Here is a 19,617-nt window from a genome sequence, read left to right as displayed (position 1 = left end):
GTCTCGCGTGGCGGTGGGAGGAGGCCAAATATTTATGAAGCATTTACTGCAAAAGGCAAAGCAGTGGAGCAAAGGCACAGAGGCTTGAAATCAAGCAGATGAAGCAGACCTGGGTTGGAATTCCAGATCCCCTTGGAGGGCTGTGTGACCTTGGGCAGGGCACTTAACGTCTCTGAGCCTCTGTTTTCTCATCTGCAAAAGGGGATCATCATACCCTTCCTATAGAGCAAACTTCTTAATATACAGATGGTCCCTAACTTACAATGATTCGATTTCCTGTTTTTCTTTCTTTCTTTTTTCTTTTTCTTTTCCTTTTTTGAGACAGGGTGTCACTCTATCACCCAGGCTGGAGTGCAGTGGCATGATCACAACTCACAACTCACTGCAGCCTCAACTTCCCAGGCTAGAGCGATCCTCTCACCTCAACCTCCTGAGTAGCTGGGACTACAGGCACGTGCCACCACGTGTGCCTGTATTTTTGTATTTTTTTGTAGAGACAAGGTCTTGCCATGTTGCCCAGGCTGGTCGCAAGCTCCTGAGCTCCAGCAATCTGCCCGCCTCTGCCTCCCCAAGTCTGGGATTACAGGTGTGAGCCACCGCACCTGGCCCAATTTGCCATTTTTCTACTTTACGTTAATGGTGTGAAAGCAATAGCCATTTGGTAGAAACCATCCTTTGATGGTTCAAACCATCCTTTGAATTTCGAATTTTGATGCAGTAGGAAACTCCCTAGCAGTGCCAGAGCATCAGGGAGCTGCAGCTCCCAGTCACCCATGCCATCAGGACAGTGATACACTGATACCCTGCAGCTTACTGTGGTGCAAAATGGTTTTGCCCAATATGTCGTTGTAAGTGTTCTGAGCATGTTTCAGGTCAGCTAGGCTAAGCTTTGATGCTCTGTAGGTTAGGTGTACTAAATACATTTTTGACTTAGGATATTTTCAACTTAAGATTGGTTAATTGGGATGTAACTCCACTGTAAGTTGAGGAGCGTCTGCATATTAGGGACATAGTGTGGGGCCTGACATATGATAGGTGCTCAGTAAATGTTAGTTTCATTCCCTTCATTAGAGGGTTTAGCAAGCTGAGATATGAGACCGTATTCACCCTCTAAACCAGGCCAAAAGGAAGGAGCCGCTCTCCTGGGGACAATGATGGTAAGTGAGGTCCAGAAGGCAGAAGGGTTGAAACCCAGAGGAGTCTTTGGACTTGGGGGACCAGGATCATGTTCTGTGAACAGTGATGGTGTCACACTGGGGGTGGTAGACGGAGGGTGAGTTGGAGTTGGCCATGCAGGATTTGGGCATGGGGAGGTTAAATTAATCCCCAGTCATTCTAGGGTGATTCTTCTGAATGGAAGATGTTTCCACGGGGCTTGGGGGCACAGTGGCAGAGGCTGGGTATCGTATTCTGGGGTCAAGACCTTGGACAAGTCTGCTTCACTTCTGTGAGCCCGTTTCCTAAACTATAAAGGGAGAATCATGATATTTACTTTCTGGAATTTTTGGGCAAAAAAGAAAAAAAAAGCAATGTGGCAGGCCCGTGGTGACTACTCAGAATAGTGGTTGTTATTGGTGGTGGTGTTAATGTCGCAGGAGGAGGTATGGCAGATGGGGTGGTGGACAGAGGATGAGTTGCAGAAGGGATAAAAGAGAAAGAGGTGAGAGGGTGGAGGGAGGAGTTAGTGCAGGATGGGAGGATGGGTGGATCTGCCTCTAAATCCCAATTTCCTTGGCACTTGCCGGGAGGCGGTTTCTTTTGCAAACCATGACACATTTGCACAGGGTTAGAGCAGATCCCCAAGGTTCTGGACAAGCCTGCACAGCTACATTTCAGGTACATCGGTCTCGTTTCCCCAGCAGGAGACAAGGCTCCTGAGATAAGCCTATGCTGTCCTTTTCATCCACTCTATTTGTGCTAGAGACCTGCATTTTTCCAACTTCCCTGCAACCCCATTGGTGCAGCCAGCATTGGTGGGTGGGAAAAGGCCCCCCAAGCTCCTGCCCAGCGCCTCTTTGGGGTGGGAGAAGGGAAGGAACAGAAGTGCCCACCAATGTCTTCTCTGACTTCACTGCGTCTTCACAGCCTAGGGGCACTGATGGATTTAGTAAAGTGCTCATAACTCCCAAAACCAAAAGTCAGGGCTCAGGATCTAACAATAACGGGTGTTTTCCAAATCCTGAAAAATGATTTATATGAAAAGGGAAATACCGTGATAGCCATCATTTATATGAAATGCAATTTAGTTACTGATTTGGTGAATCACTGGACCGCAATGAACGTGAAAAGAAGTAGAGAATCCACCAATGGGAGACTGCCCAGTGGCTGACACATGGAGGATAATGATGATGACAATAATGATAGAACAGCATACTAGCTCCATCTGTATAGCATTCTACATGGCATGTATTATGACTGCTTCCTTGTACAGATGAGGAAACTGAGGCATAGGCAAGGTAAGTAACTTGCCCAAGGGTTTAGGACTAATAAGTAGCAGAGTTGAGATTTCAGCCTGGGTTTGACTGACTCCAGGGCACAAGTTTTTCCCTCCCTTGCTCCTTCCCTCTCCCCTTTCCTTCTTTCCTCCCTCCCTCTCTTCCTTCCTTCTGACCCCCTTCTTTCCTTCCTTTCATTCTTCTCCTTACCTCCTTTGCTGTCCTTCCCTTTCCTGTCTTTCCCTCCCTCCATCCATCTTTCCTTTTTATCCTTTTCTCTCCTTTCTTTCAATCGGATATTGATAAATTGCCCTCTACAGAGGTTGTACAATTTACGCTCCCCCCAGCAATGTTGGAGAGCCTCACCCTGTTCTCCCACAGGCTTGCCAAACACAGTGTCAGCAAACACACGCCTTAGGAAATGGTGCCCGTCTGATCAGTGCCATTTTAACTGATCGTGAAGGAGGTTGAGCATCTTTTCATATATTGATGGGCAATTTGTATTTCTTTCTTCGCGATTATCTTTCATACTTTTTGCCCATATTTGTTCCTTTGTTGGTATTTTTTCTTTTATATATATATATTTATTATACTTTAAGTTCTAGGGTACACGTGCACAATGTGCAGGTTTGTTACCTATGTATACATGTACCATGTTGGTTTGCTGCACCCATTAACTCGTCATTTACATTAGGTATATTTCCTAATGCTATCCCTCCCCCCTCCCCCCACCCCACAACAGGCCCTAGTGTGTGATGTTCCCCTTCCTGTGTCCAAGTGTTCTCATTGTTCAATTCCCACCTGTGAGTGAGAACATGCGGTATTTGGTTTTTTGTCCTTGCAATAGTTTGCTGAGAATGATGGTTTCCAGCTTCATCCATGTCCCTACAAAGGATATGAACTCATCATTTTTTATGGCTGCGTGGTATTTCATGGTGTATATGTGCCACATTTTCTTCACAATTTCTAGGAACTTTTCATATGTTGAGGATAACATTCATAATAGGAGTCTGTATTTCTTGGCTAGGGCTGCCATAACAAAATACCACAAACTGGGTGGTTTAAACAACAGAAATGGTTTTTCCCACAGCTCTGGATGCTGGAAGTCCAAGATCAAGGTGCTGGCAGCGTTGGTTTCTTGTGTGGCCTCTCTCCTGGACTTGCGGATGGTCACCTTTTTGCGGAGTCCTCACATGGTCTTTCCTCTGTGCATGGCAATTTCTGGTGTCTCTTGTGCCTCCAAATTATTTCTTCTTATAAGGACACTAGTCAGAGTGGATTAGGGTCCACCCTAACAGCCTCATTTTAGGCCAATTACTTCTTTAAAGGCCCTATATCCAGTCACATTCTGAGGTCCCGGGGATTAGGGCTTCAAATAAGAATTCTGAGGGAACACTTCTCAGCCTGTAAAAAGTAAAGTAGAGGTTCTTCTTCAAAGACTTTCCTCCCCATCTAATTAAGAATAAATAGTAACTTCTCTTAGAGGCAAAATTTGTTCAAAGACCTGTGCTAACATCCTTAAATATCTGCTAGCCGTAATAAAGAAATCAATTGCACTTTATGTTCTTAGCTCCCACAATTTAGCCTAAATATTTGCCCTGGCATGTTTATACCAGTCCGAGCAAGCATTAAGTCATAGCCTGTGTCCTCTTCCTTATTTAAAAGTGTTTTTATCTTTCTCAGCATTCCACAAGTTACTTCCTCCTTCCTTTGTTCTCTTCTGCTTTTGCCTCTTTTAAAAAGTTCTAAGTTGCTAGCCAATCAGGACAAATACAAAATGTGAGGTCCCATTCCAGCCAGTAGAAACCAGACACAGCAGTAAGGTAGATGTGTCAGGTTATAAACGACCCTGTCTCCTTTGTTCAGTGTACTCTCGTGGTAAAACTGCTAGCAAGTGTACCCTTTCTGCAGAAAGTAAAAATGGCCTTGCTGAAGAAATTAAATTTATGTTCAAGTGCTATTTCTTTACAGAACCAGGGAACAAGCATTCCTAACAAGCCAATAACAGAGTCCCACATATCTTTTTTTCTGAGCTTGCTTTTAAAAAAAAAATTTACCTTGTATATTTTCTCCCTACCCTATGCAGTATAGCCTCCTCAAGTCTCCAAATTTGAATATCTGAAATCAGCTTTGCTCCAGAAAACTGAGTGTTTATCTTTGCCTGGTTTCCCCTAATTTGTCTTCAGAGACAGCTTGATCCAGAGGAAAGGGTGTGATGGGCTTTGGAGTCACTTTGACCTGCCTGGCCTGAAGTCCTGGCAATTCGCACAGCCGCAGGGTGACCTTGGGCAAGTCACTCCATCTGAGACGCAGAGTCTCTTTTCTATAAACGACGCTAATAATAGCCAGCTGGCAGAGCTGCTGTGAGGACGAAATGAGATGATATCTCTAGAACGCGTAGCTCCGTGTCTGGCCCGTCACCAGGGTTCAGTATGCTGCAACCATTGCGATTTTCTTTATGAATAACAGCTCGTATTTATCAAGCATCCATGGCACCGAGTGCCTGAGGGGAAGGGGGATGCAGAGTGGGGTCTGTCCAGGCATCTGCTCTCGGGGACTCATGGTCAAGACCACGAGCTGGAATGCATGGGCCAGGCCCTGCTGTCCTTCAAAGCCCAAATGGGGAAGGCAGACTCATATCTGAGCCTTGTAAGTGGAAGAGGATTTTCGCAGGTGGGAAGGAGGGGTGTGGGAGAGGGCATTGCAGGGGGAGGGCCCAGGATGTCCCAGAGCAGGGAGGCAGGAAAGGAGAGATCACCTTCATTGGATCACAAGGCATCTTTGTCTACTCGAGAGTTTCTGGTTTGAAAGTGGGAGGCAGCGTGGATACTCTGCTGTGGAAACAGGAACCGTCTTTACCTGAAACAGGCAGAACACACAAGTGTTTGATGGAGTTTGACTGTGAGGCCACAAGTGCTTGCAGAGGGAAGGGGCACGGGGTGAGCAGATGAGGTTCACACTACACATCGCTGGCTGAGCCTGAGCTTGCAGGGAGCAAGGGCTCTGCTGGCACGGATCGCAGAGGGCTTGAGAAGGGTGTATCTGAAGCAAGAGTGCTGGATGATCAGAGACATCCCCAAGAAGCGGGGATTGGTCCAAGGGCCCATGCTAGATAGAGGTGGCTCAGTGCCTGGCCCTTTACCTCATCTAATGCTAACTGCAAACCTGCAAGGTAGATATGACCGGCCTTATTGTACAGAGGAGGAAACCAAGACTTGAAAAGGTGAAATTGTTTACCCAAAGTCAAATTAGGAACTAGGTGGAGGAGCTGAGCTTAGAACCTGGGGAGCCTAAATTCTCTGCATGCGCCCCCATGCTGGTTAGAAAAGGGTCTTGGGTGGTGGTGACCCCAGTGAAAGTGATCCCTGTGGAAAGGCTTAGTGCCCTCCACCACCCACCTGCCTTGCCAAGTTCCCTCCTTTCCCACCGTGAGTGGATTAGGCTGAGAAGGCGTGGGGTTTATGGTGAGCCCGCTCTAGAGAAAAGGGCCCCTTCCACCCTTTCCTTCTGCTGCTGGAACCTCATTGCATGCCTCCACCCTCGTGATCTGCTGGGGTGGAGGAGCCTATTTGGGACCTCACCTCCATCCCCACTCCTGCTGTACAGGGGAGAGAAGGGTCCCCACTGAACACTCTCTGTTCCCCACAGCAAGTGCAGTTGTGTGGCCAGGGCACTCTCAGGTTCCCGGCGCCCTGGGTGCCACTCCGAAGTGTCTGGCTCCTTTCCACGGATCCCAGGACCAGCTCCTCCTTCACGTTCCTCATTCTTCTCCCTGCTCCACGTGCGCCACAAACACCTTGATCACCTCTACCGCAGGAACACCTGCTCTCCTTTTAACGATCACATTCATGGAAGGAGAACAACCAGCTTAGCATCATGGTCCAAAATATACCCCAGGGGCTGGACAGGACCTTGGGAGTCCAGCAGGACCACCCTGCTGCCTTTGGGGTGGGGGTGGGGTGAAGGCACATTCAACCCTCTGAACTGCAAGGAGGGTCTCTGTTGCTGCCAGAGCCCCCTCCTCGTCACTCTGCTCACCAAGGAAGAGCATCTGGCCGTTAACTTATATATAATAACCCTTAAACGCTGCCATTAAGTCACCTCTCATTCTGTTAAACTACCCAGGAAGGGAATTCAGGGTGATATACGGAGGCTTTTATGGCTGGTACTGGGCAGCTTAAGGACTTAGCAGCACACTGAACACACACATTGTTGCATAAATAAGAACCACTGTAATATCAAAGCATCACTCAGCTCCATGCCTGAGTTTCTCAGCAGCACAGAACCAACATCCTGCACCCTGGGTCATTGTCACTTAGACGAGGGGACCTGAGGACAGGGGCATTGCCCCAGAGCTGGACCACTGAATCCCATGATGTTACCACTGCTAGATGCACCAGGAGACCCTGTCACTTTATCTCCTGTCCCTCTCTCCTTCTTTCACTCATTCTTCTCCTTAATTACGCCTTATGTTGCAAGGGGCAGGGGATGGAAGAAGAAAGGAATCGCTCCCTGTCGGAATTAACCTGCTGCATGCCAGGCACTTTACACATATTATCTCATGAAATGCTCGATTGTACACAGTAGTAAAGGTGTTATTGCTCATTTATAGCTGGAGAGACTCAGTAACTTGTCCAAGGTCACCCAGCTTGTAAGTGACAAAGCTGGGATTTGAACCCTGCCTATGGCCCTTGCATATATGTCATTTGCGGGAAACACGGGGTTCTGGGGCCGGAGGGGAGCAGGTGCTGGTGCAGGTGGACAGCCCCGAGGGGCCCCGAAGAGCCCTGTGTGTGGAGGCTTTGAAATCAGGAGTAGGGGGCTCAGAGTGTCTGTCTGGGTTTGCAGACAAGGGCACAGCACTAACCTGTGGCTGCTCACCTGCGTGGCTATGCTCACCTAGGAGCACCCACTTGGCAAATGGACAGTGTTAATATTTAATGAGCGATGATGACTTTGGGGGAATTGCTGTTTACTCCCTCAGAGAAAGGCTCAGAATTCACATTGCACCCCAATGGCCCAGGCAGAGACTCCCCAGATCAGATCCCCACCAGCTGGATCCGCCATGGAGGCCCATCTGCGAAGTAGCTTTGGCGAGCGGGATCCAGTGTCAGGTCCTGAGGGTGGAGGAAGAGCAGGGAACTGGGAAGTAGGGCCCCTGTGCTTGGGGAATTCCACTCATGCCTGGGAGTGGTTGAAGAGGAAGCCCAGGCGTATTTCTTTCTTCCACCTTTCCTCTAACCCCCGTCTTGCCCACGCTAACTGGGATGCCAACCGTGGTGCTGGGGTCCTCTGCTCTTTCCAATTCACAAGGGCGGCCCAAGCATTCCAGGGCTAATTCCACTTCCTCATAAGACCCCAAGGAAATCACATACCCCAGCTGCTTCCGCCCCACGTGAGGATGGCGGCACAGGTGGCCGAGTTAGCGAGTGTCTTTGCTGATGGCTGAAGCCCCCTGCCCCCAGCCCAGGGTAGGGAGTTCTCACTGGCAGTCAGATGCGCCTGATTAACAGAAATGAAAGATGGGCTAATTGCTGCTGAATATGAGCCGCTTGTTTGGTAGGGAGAGCAGGGTTTTCAAATCATGGAGTCCTGGGGGTGCGGGGAAGGACTGTCCTTAGGGCTCCTGGTCCACAGTGTGGTACTTGGCCCACAGAGATGAGCTGCCTGTTGATGGGGGAGGCAGACAGGCTGGAAAGTGCGTGGACCATAAGACAGGAGTGGAGCAGGGTTTTTTGGCGGGGGAGCGGATCTCTTACTCTGCAGGAGATGGAACCGGGAGAAGTTCAACAGAGCAGCGGTGCCAACGAGGTATGGCAGGTGGCCATGAAGGCCACAGATCTTGGGACCAAGTGCATCTGTGTTCAAGCCCAGGATCTGTCACAAGCCCCAGCCCACAGCAGGCGCCCAGGAAGTGGTAGCTGTGAGTGCCGTCATTGTGGAGAAGGTAGGGAGGGCATTCCAGTTATAGGGAGCCACATGGGCAAAGGCATCACTGGACCTTGATGCTGCATTTGGGGGATCCTGTGCCAGGATTAAAGGATGCCAGTGGCAGGGGCAGGGGAGGAAGTGAGGTCAGAAAGAGAGATTCTTGGGAACCAGACATCTAGCTAAGGAATGGGGTCTTATGAAGCCAGTGACCATTTCTGAGTAGGGATTCTAGAATCCAGATTTGTATAAGACAAATCGGTGGCTCCCAGATGGCCAACTCTGAACCCCTGCTGGCTGGCTATAGGCCCCAAAGACCCCATTTGGATAATACATTAATATACAGAGTGCCAGGTCCCACTTCCAGAGAGTCTGATTCAATAGGTAAGAATGCCTAATATGTATTAAATGTCTTCTACTTGCTGATTTTATCCTATATATTTTACTTTTTTGTTTAACTAATGTAATCCTCACAAGAATCCTATGGGAATAGGTACTGTTATTGTTCCCATCTTACAGATGGAGGAAGTAAAGCACAGAGAGGTTAAGCAACTTGCTCAAGTTGGCACAGCAGCAATTGTCAGAGCTGGGATTTGAACGTACACTGCCTGACTCTGGAGCCCATGCTTTAAAGCACACTGCTATCCCGGTTCTGATGAAGGCTGAGGAAATCTCACTTGGCTGGGTACACACCCTCCTACCCTCCTGTCCATGATTCTTCCAGGCTGCAGATTTGAGACTCATGATCATTGTCGACCAGTGGTCTTACATTCAGAGAAGACAGTGGTCAGGGTAGGTTGCACCTTCAGGAAGGGCTTCATGGAGCAGGTGGACTTAAGAGGGTCAGGTTGTGGTGGATGCAGGGAATCAGAGAGGAGGACAATCTGGGTGAGAGGCACAGCATGAACAAAAGCAAGGAAACAGCAGACACGCAGGCCTGTCGGGGAGGCTGCCTGTGGAAGGACCTGGGAGTGAGGCTAGGTGTGTGGAATGAGCTTGGAAGACACTGTCTGGAGCGAGTGTCTTGGTGTCTTGTAGCATGCTGGCCTCACTCTCATGCCAGTAATTGTAAGCCCTCAAGATGCCTTCATTTCCAGAGCCACCCTAGGCTCAGTGAGAATTGAGCCATGATTAAAAGGTCAGCCCAGAGAGGAGGCATTCACAGCTTCATAATCCTCCCAAATGAAGACTCATCCTTAGGGCCTGATGGGATCCCTGGGGTCAGAGGGCTGGGGTCAGAGGGCTGCAGGGCAGAACCAAGGCCAGGGCACCCATAGCAACCTGGAGGGGAAATTGCTCCCCTCTCTGCTCTGGAACAGGAAGCGCCTGAAGGTCCACGATTCCTGGCAAGGGCTAAGTAATAATAGGTAAGGAAATAGTCATGCTGAGGAAGGGGTGTAGCAGAGCAGCTAGGAACTCAGTCCCCAGTGTCAGAAAGTTTTCATTCTGGCTCTGCTGCTCACTAGCCACGAGTGACTTTTCCTCTCGAAGCCTCAGTTTCCTCTGCTGCAAATCAAGAATTAATCATGCTAGAGTTGTCCTGCAGAACCATTGAGATAATGCACAATGCTTATCACAAGCGCTTAATAAACAAAAGCCTTCATTCTTATTTCTGGCACAAACTCCCTTGGCCACCTACTTAGCAACCATTCTCTTCTAGCAAAACTTTAATTTTGTTGAGTAATTCCCCTTCCCCCGTGTGGATATGGACTTCACGGGGGTGGCACCAACTCTAGAGCCAAGAAGTGAGTGATGATTGGTCTAAGGCTAAGCCAATCCTGGTTGACCTGTTCCCTCTAATAGTGATTGGTTAAACCATGGGCAGCTGATACGGTTCTGTTCAATTAGTCGAAATCTATAAAGGAGCTTCTGGGAAAGGTTGAAGAGGTACCTGGGAAGAAATAGTTCCTTTTCTTCTCCCCTGGACAGGATTGTGTCTGCAGTTGAGGGCTGGAACCACAGCAGCCACCTTGCAGCCATCCTTACAGGCTAAGGAAGTCAGGAAAGAAAGTTAGACTTGGGACCTTGATGAGGGCCTGGGCTGATTAATTCATCAGCCCTAGAATCCCCCTAGCTCAGGACTTCTTATGTGAGAGAATAATTTTCAACATTGTTTAAACCAAATTGAGTTTCCTGTCGATGTTTCCTGTTACCTGAGCTGGAAGCATCTACCTAATACTCTATTAATTAAAGTTTGGTAAGAGTCTGTTATTCCTGGAGCAAGGCACTTATGTACATATTACTTCTTATTACCCTCACACTAATAGAGCAGAATTAATATCCCTATTTGTCTTAGTCTGCTGTGGCTGCCATAACACATATCATAGACTGTGTGGCTTAAACAACAGAATTTGATTTCCTCACAGTTCTGGAGGCTGGAAGTCTGAGATCAGGCTGCCAGCAGGGTCGGGTTCTGGGGAGGGCTCTCCTCCTGACTTGTAGATGGCCGCCTTCTCACTGGGACTTCACATGGTCTTTCCTTGTTGCATGTGCAGAGAGAGAGAGAGAGAGAGAGAGAATGAATCTTATCCTCTTCTTACAAATCCTCCAATCCTATCAGATTAGTACCCCACCCTTGGGACCTCATTTAACCTTAATTACTTTCTAAAACCCCTATCTGCAAATGCAGTCACATTGGGGGTTAGGGCTTCAACATATGAACTTGGGAAGACACAATTCAGTCCATATCACAACTGCACACCCAAGAAAAATTAAACTCACAGATGTGAAGTGACTTGCCCAAATCACATCACCTGCAAGGGGCAGAGCTGGGCTTTGAACAGAAGTCTGCACTTTAAAGTGTGTGCTCTCTGTGCTAGTCAAGCATCCCCTCTGGTGTGTGTGTGTGACTCAATCCATAAGTCTTCTTACTATCCTACTCTGGGAAAGATTATTAATATAAAATTTTTCACATTTTAAAAAACAGCTTTAGGCCAGGTGCGGTGGCTCACGCCTGTAATCCTAGCACTTTGGGAGGCTGAAGCAGGTGGGTCACTAGGTCAGGAGATCAAGACCATTCTGGCTAACATGGTGAAACCCCATCTCTACTAAAAATACAAAAAATTAGCCAGGCGTGGTGGCGGGCGCCTGTAGTCTCAGCTACTTGGGAGGCTGAGGCAGGAGAATGGCGTGAACCCGGGAGGCGGAGCTTGCAGTGAGCTGAGATCGCACCACTGCACTCCAGCCTCAGCGACAGGCAAGACTCCGTCTCAAAAACACAAAACAACAACGACAAAAAATCAGCTTTAATTGAGGTATAATTTACCAACAAAAAAGTCCAATTAGAACTGTCAGATTAGCTGCATTTTGACGAACGTATGCAGTTGTGTAAACACCACCACAGTCAGGATATAGAACAAGCCAATCACTCCCAAAAGTCCCATCACGGACCTTTTGGAATCTCCTGCATCCTGCCCTTAGGCCCAGGCAACAACCCACCTGCTTCCTGTCCCTGCAGTTTGGTCTTTTCTAGAATTTCCTACCAGTGGAAGCATACAGTTTGTGTCTTTTGGGTCTGGCTTCGTTCACTTGGCATGATGCTTTGGAGATTTAGCCATGTGTTTACACGGACCACTCGTTCATCCCTTTTTATTGCTGTGTAGTATTGTGTTATAAGGAAATATCATGTGGATTTATTTGAGTTTTGTTTTGTTTTATTTTATGTATTTATGTATGCATGTATTTATTTATTTGGAGACGGAGTCTCACTCTATCGCCCAGGCTGGGGTGCAGTGGTGCAATCTCAGCTCATTGCAACCCCTGTCTCCCAGGTTCAAGCGATTCTCCTGCCTCAGCCACCTGAGTAGCTGGGACTACAGGCGAGTGCCACCACGCCCAGCTAATTTTTGTATTTTTAGTAGAGAAAGAGTTTCACCATGTTGGCCAGGCTGGTCTTGAACTCCTGACCTCGGGTGATTTGCCCTCCTCGGCCTCCCAAAGTGCTGGGATCACAGGCATGAGCCACCACGCCCGGCCTCTTTGAATTTTAAAATCATGCTTTCCATACATGAATGTTCCGGGAAGCTCAGCCTCATGCGTTCTGTGGCTTGCGGGGAATCACACCGCAGAGAGAGAAACACCCAGATGGCTGGGCCTGCTGGGCCCGTACTGCTTTCCAACAGCCATCCTGGGATCTTGCACCTAAATAGCTCTAGTTTCCTCATATCTCCAGAGAGCTTGCACCCCACCCCCGAGGCGTTGCAGGAAGGAATTCCATGTGTTCCCCGAATCCCGTGTCTAAGCGTCTTCACAGATGGGCAGTTCTTCTTTTATCTAGTCTCAAGCTTTCATGCTTCATTACTATTCTTCCCGCTGCTGATGAAATGAAGCTTTGAAGTGAGGGAACTGCATGGATCTGAAGGCTCGAGGAAGAGGATGACGGGAAGGCCCAGGAGTCTCTCCCATGTCCCTGGTTAGACAAAAAGCTGCCTGCTCCAGGAGCTGATGTTGTCACGACCCACCCACATCCCCTCGCTCGCTCTTGTCACTTCAAGCGTGCCAGCCGACTTCCCCCTGCCAGCTCTCTGATTTCTTTGCCTAGGGTTCTCTTTGCCTGGCAGGGCAGTTTTGCCCACCTGATTCCCATAGCCTTCTCCCCCCAGGGAAGGATAACTCTGAGGCTCACGTCTGTTCGACACTGGCTCCCAGCGTTTCCCCAGGGCTTGAGCCCCGTTGCCCACTGGGGTAGCTGCCGACGACACGCTCTGCCTGGCTTCTCCTGTGCCCTGACAGGGTTCTTGACACGGTCTACAAATAAACTACCTGCACCAGAATCCTTGCCTCGGGTCTGCTTCTGGGAAGCCCATTCTGAGCCAAATGGTAGCAGTGAGCACTGGCGTTCTCTGGGGCCCTGGGCTGGCTGCTTTATGCACTGCTTTCATCAGTACAGTCCCCTGAGGTGGGACCGTTCACTGCCATCTTGCAGATCATGGGTAACTTGCCTGAAGTCGAGCACTTAGTGGGTGGCCAAGCCAGGTTTCAGACTCCCAGCCTCTCCCCTACCCACCTCCACCCTGAAACAAACATATTCAAATGCCCGTGTGACCCTTATCTGGAGTTTGAGTAAAACTCTTGGGCTTGGGAGTCCAAAACTCAGAATTCCGTCTCTGCCTCTGTCACAGATGTGCTGTGTGGCCTTGGACAAGTCACTTCCCCTTTCTGGGCTCTATTTCCCCATTATAATCTGGAGGGACTGGATTGTGTGATGTAAACAGGCCCCTCTAGCTCTGACATTTGGTAGAAGCTAAGGTTGAAGGAAGTGATTTTAGGACAAATACTAGGCCTCCCTATCTTATCTAGCGGGGAGTGAACTGCAGAGTTAGCACCCGCAGACAGCCGGGAGGAAACGAGAAAGAGCCATTTGAAGGATTCAGAGGAAGATGCCATGGAATAACAAGGGCAGCTCCTTGAGGGATGCTGCGGGGAGAGGGGTGCAGACATCCAAGGTTAAAGGCAGGAGGGGTCAGTCTGGAACCTCCTTGTCCCTTGCTCCTGGTGGGAAGTGACCCGGGAAGAACCTGGGGTAGCGGGGGCTCCCTTCCTCTGTCCAGTCCCTTATAAAGGGTCCCTTGGGCAGAGGCTGTTCTGAACCCTCCTTCGCACGAGGACTCTCTCACCAGGAGGTCACCTGCCCTAGCACAGGGGTGGCAGGACAGGGTGGAGGGAGAGCTAGTGAGCCAGAGCCATGTTCCCTCCACCTCCAAAAGCCCAGAGCAAGGCAGAGGGAAGAGCCAGGTGAATTATGCATGTGCCTGTTAATCATGCACTGATTAAAATAATTGTACTAATATTAATTCTTCCAGCCCTCTTGGAGGAGAGGGCAGTGCCTGTTCCCTGCTCCTGGCAGTAGATCATGCCCAGCAGACCTGTGGATTTGTAGATTGCTGGCTCTCTGCCAGTCCCTGGGCATGCCGCTGGATGTGAGCTCATTGTACCCTCCGCCTTGTGAAGGAGGGAAGGCCCGGTGCCTGGCCTGGACGTCTGAAACTGCAGAATGAGGTTCAGAGATGTCAAGGGCCTTAATTACGGACACACAGCAATGAGCCTGGTTGGGAATCAGGCTTCCTGCTCCGCGGGCTGTGGGCTCTGCCTACAGGGTGAAAACAAGAAGGATTTTCAAGGCAGTGTCACATGGTTCAGCTGCTTTTAGGCAGATAACTGCAGGAGGGGACACAGAGAGGCATCCTAGCTTAAAGATATCTGACTTGCAAATGACGAGACACCTGGCTTCATTTTTCAGACACCTGAAGGTATTGTGGCAAAGTTAAGGAACGATCACAGGCTCTGGGGCCAAACAGACTTGAATTCCAGTCAGGTCTCCCCCAGGCTCTAGCCAAGTGATCTTGAGAGCAAGACTTTTCCTCCTTGAACCTTAGGGGTCCCATCTGCAAAAGGAGTCAGTCAAGCCCAGAACTGTTGTTGAGATTAAAGGATATAATCTAATAAGTAGGGCATCTCCTGGCACATAGCAGATAATCCTCGGGAGCAGTTTTCCAAGGAGTAAGCCTTTTCACACTGATGTGCCATTTTCACTAACTGGTGTTTAAGAGTATCTGCGCCCCTGCCCCTATGACCTTCTCCTTCCCACCATGGAAGACTTTCCTCCTCTTCCTTGGTGAGGTGGGAGGAGTTCCGGGGTCTCCACAGAGAATTTAGAATACAGAGCAATTCCCCAAGGAAACAATGTTACAAGTCATTGGTAACCACAAATATAAATAAAACGTTGTCAGCTCCCTTGGGGATTAGGGGGCTTTGGGGGCTACCCTGGGGCTTTAAGGACAACAGGCCAGCTGTGACTTTAGCAGTGCTATTAGTAGCCTTGCCCACTGCTTACTGAGCTCCTATTTGCTGGGCACTTGACATACAGCGCTTCCTATAATTTTTCTGGATGTATCTGAGGTTGGTGAGTATTTTTATTTCCCCCTTTAACAGATGAGGACACAGAGTGGTTTAATTCCAGGCTAAAGTTTGCCATCCTCCCAGTCTGTGCTTTTAACCATGACTTTATTGTATCCACTGACACTGTTTATCTGGGAAGATATATTGCTCAATCCAAGAAGCTGACTTAGAAGTGAACTTTACAGACAGATCCTTCCATAAGCTAAAGATTGCATAGACTCTGGTGGCCTGGAGAATCCAGAGTCAGTAATAATCCAATAATGGGCACTTTCTGAAGGACTCAGACAACAGGGCAGGTGGTCCAGGGTCCAAGGTTTTTCCTTTGCCCTGAAAAGTCCACGCAGAGCCCTGAGCATGTACCCAGAGATGGCTGAGAAGGACTGTGGTCGTCTGTGGGGATGGGGTCAGTGAGGTGTGTGTGTGTATATGTGTGTGTGTGTGTGTGTGTGTGTACATGGTTCTTGGTACATATGCATAAACCTATCTATATTCATGTGCACGTAAAACATAAACACAGGCCATTGTCCAGTCTCAGGTTCTCTCTGATGATTTTTTTTTCTGCAGTTGATTATTGCCTTGTCCTGTCCCTTCATCTCTTATTTCTTATTCACAAACACACTTACTGATGTGGTGTGCACTTCCTTAATTTGCATGGGTTTGCATAGTGCCTGGGGAATGATCAAATGTCTCATCCTCTCTCTCCACTTGAACAAGGAATTCCCCATTTAGAGCAACGACCCTGTGGAAGGGGGAGTGGGTGTGTTTGGGTGATTGGATCGAGGAGGTGGCACATATATGTTAAAAAGTCATATTCGGTATGCCCGTTGTCTTCAAAATATATCCTATGGCAAACAAGCTTCTCAGTGAGTGGAGAAGATGATGAATTTGGATCTCCTAGGGGGTGGATGAAGAGGCGCTGAGATTGGTGAGTTTATCTGAAGGGGCAGGGGTGGGATGCAAAGGTGGGCACGATGGGGCGAGTTTCTTACTTTTTTTCTAGCTCTCATTGGCCAGTGCTTAAGCCATCACATAGATTTCAATCAGCTGTAACAGATATAATCTTGAAGTGTAAGGTTGTCAGGAAAAAGAAGAAAGGAAGGCGGGGAAGTGGGGAGAGAGAGAGAAAGAGGGAGCAGGCTGGAAAAGAGAGAAAGGGAGTGTCAGACACTGTGACAACAGCGTCATTCCCTCCATCGTGTCCTGTTGACCTGCCCCAGGCCAGCCCCAAAATGCATACAGCCAGGTCTTGCCCAATCAGATATTCTTGTTATCCCGTTAATTATTCTTTACAATTAAGCTGTATGTTCTCCATTTACAGAAGAGGAAGTGAACCCATAGAGAGGTCCCTTGGCCACCGAAAGGGAGACTCGGGTTTCAGCCGAATGTCTTTCTTCCTGAGTTCAAATCCCTGATCCACCTCTTACCATAATACCATGTGATATTGAACGAGTTATCTAACTTCATGTTGCCTCAGTTTCTGCATCTGTGAAGTGGGGATAATACTGCAGAACTATTAGGGTTGTATAAGCCTTAAATGAGTTAATGTACATAAAATGCATAGAAGAGTGCCAGGTGCATATTAAATTCTGTATAAGTAAGTATTAGCTATTATTCTATTGTTATTATTCTACGAGCATAGATTGTTCAGTTAAAAATCTTGTCCCTCCCTCTTTCTTCCCAGTGCCCCTTCCTGCCAGCTTCTCCTTCCTTTTAAGAGTTAAGCCCTGGGGTCGGCTTCTCCGGCCAGCAAGTGATGTCATCCCCCCTTCCCCTTCCCCCACCCCACCCCAGGGTCTGGCCTCCCAGAGGACGGGTCTGTGCCTGTTTTCCAGACCCCCAGGCAGGCAGCAGCTCGGGGAGTGAGCGCAGGGATGCTTATTCTCCGCCCTTCCTCTCTTTGAGAATCTAAGGGCATAAGTTAGATAACCGTGACACCTGTTTTAAATTAGCCTTCAGAAGCCTCCGACAGCTGAGAAATTATTTAACAGGGAAAGAATTGAGTACATGGATAAATATTAATATTAAATCACCACTTCCCTAGATTTAAGAGGAAGGGTGGGGGACTCACCAAGAGATGGAGGCAGCAGGTGTCCTGGAGATGCCACTGTGCAGGGCTCAGAGAAGCCAGCCGTGGGGTGGGACTACGGAGCCACTGACCATTGGTCACCTGGTTCTTGTCCAAGCCGAGAGGGGACTCTGTCCATCAGGGAGGCTGGCAGGTGGCAGAGGCAACATCCAAGCAGCTCACGGCAACTCAACAGGTGCTCGTTTGAGCTCCAACCTTCCCAGGCTGCGGTCTTGGAGGGAGACAGACTCCACCTGAGAGCTGCCCAAAGTATGGAGCAGACTCCCACCCCCATCCCTCAGAGAGGGGCCACTGTCCCAACCCAGCCTGGCCCCATTGTGACTTTCATGGGTCCAGCACTGTTACCTCCGTGGGCCCCTGCCTCCATGTAAAAATGGTAAAATGCTTATTTTATGACCACATTGGAATAAAGATGTATTCCAAAGATGTAATCCAGGCTGGATTCGTAATTCTATATTCATTATTATTTTATTCATTTTTTTTCCTGATTTTAAAAGGAATCAAAATGAAAACATATTTTGGGCCCTGGGCACGGTGCCTACTGGGCCTGATGGAGGCGGCAACTCTCTGGCTGGGGTCGGGGTGGCGGATGCTTGAGCCAGGGAAGCAGGAACTGGTGAGGAGGGGTCGGCTTGGGGGTGAGGGTCTCCAGGGGATGGCAGAGCCACCCAAGGGATGTGAGGATCTGGAAACTCAGATCCCATCCTTTAGGTCCAGATCACAGATTGAAATTAAGTAAGAATCATCAATTTCTATGAATAACAAAAGTAATAATAATGAGTATGAATGAATAGCACACTCCGCTTTGACTGTCCTGACCACCTTGGCATTCTTCAAAAGCCTCCAAGCAAAAGGAAAAGAAACTGCCAAGCACATTCCAGGCTCAGGGCCTTCGCCTTAGCTCTCCTGGCCTGGCATCCTCTTTCCTGGTATTTGAATCACTCGCTCTCCCTTCTTCTTGGGTCACCATCCTAGTGAGGTTCTTCCTGACTTTTGGATCGAAATAGCCCCTCTACTCCCTTTATCCACTGTTCTTTTCCCCTCCTTAATTTTCTCCATAGCACTTCCTGCTTCCTTATATTCCACTGCGTGACACATGGAAACATAGGGTATAATAGAATATACGCTGCATGTGGCGAGGTGTAGATGTTTACCAGGTTGTAGGGACTTTGTCTCTTTCTTCTTTGTGCACTTAGCATCTAGAATAGTGCCTGCCATGCAGGGTGCTCAAAAAATCCTGAATGAATGAATGAATGAAACATGTCTGGCACATACACGGCAGTTACAACCATCTTTGTGCCTAGCGCTTTGGGTTGCTGAGCCCTCAGCCTTCAGTGAGGAGGTATTGGCCTTCTTCCACCATTGCAGAGACTGAGGCCTGGACATACAAACAAGCATGCCCCACAGTCATACAGTTAAGGTAGATCAATAGCTTCCCTGGATAAAACAAAGTGTAGACAGGTCCAAGGTTTGAGCAAAAAAGTGGTTTGGAAGGCGCAGTTACGGAAGGATAAGGGAATAAGGGGGCTGATGATTTCCCTTCCAACTCCAGGTTCAGCATTTCAGTTTCTGTCTGCACCAGAGCCTTCTAGGCTCTTTGTTGGAAACTGTGGATGTCATACTATAGCTAATACTTACTTATACAGAATTTAATATGCACCTGGCACTGTTCTATGCATTTTACGTATATTAACTCATTTAAGGCTTATACAACCCTGATGAGTTCTGCAGTATTATCCCCACTTCACAGATGCAGAAACTGAGGCAACATGAAGTTAGATAACTCATTTGACATCACATGGTATTGTGGTAAGAGGCGGATCAGGGATTTGAAATCAAGAAGAAAGACATTGGAGTTGGGGACACTGGTTTAAGTGCCTGCCCTGCAGAACCTAAGCAGATCTGTTTTCCCCTGGGCCTCAGTCTCCCCCTCTGTAAAGGAGGGAACTGGGCCACAGTCTGAGATCCCTGCATCGGGCAGGGCTGAGTGCTCCTTTCTTCTGCATCCAGGCTTCCCACCAGGGAAGGGAATGAGCCCTCCTCCTTGCTGCCTCCCCTCCTCCTAGTCCCCGGCTCAGGGCCTGATGCCTGCAGGTGGTGGTGGATCCTCGGTCGTGTGGCGGATGTGTTCTGGCATCATTTAACACCTGCCTCATATCTCCGAAGCCCCATCCTACACATAGCTGTGAGCGCATCGTTCTGCCGAACTCCAAATAGACATAAGCCACTGCCCTGCTCGGCTTCTTGTCTAATTATGGCTGCGACATTGAT

General features: G+C 48.7%; 1 protein-coding gene across 4 annotated transcripts in view; it reads left to right on the top strand.

Moving 5' to 3' along the window:
• The window catches only part of IGSF21 (immunoglobin superfamily member 21), a 271,595-nt gene that overhangs the window by 53,829 nt on the left and 198,149 nt on the right, over positions 1–19,617 (top strand). Inside the window, exon 1 of one of the 4 annotated variants that reach the window (XM_004024773.5) lies at positions 15,117–15,260. The exons of 2 other annotated variants lie outside the window; for them this stretch is intronic. The gene's annotated coding sequence lies outside the window, so the exon portion shown is untranslated. Of the gene's footprint in view, positions 1–15,116; positions 15,265–19,617 lie in introns of those variants that run through there. One more of the 4 variants, XM_063702255.1, reaches the window with a different exon arrangement.

Source organism: Gorilla gorilla, chromosome 1, assembly GCF_029281585.2.
Source record: "Gorilla gorilla gorilla isolate KB3781 chromosome 1, NHGRI_mGorGor1-v2.1_pri, whole genome shotgun sequence".
NCBI classification, from domain to species: Eukaryota; Metazoa; Chordata; class Mammalia; order Primates; family Hominidae; genus Gorilla; species Gorilla gorilla.
This window is presented reverse-complemented; position numbering and strand designations above follow the sequence as displayed.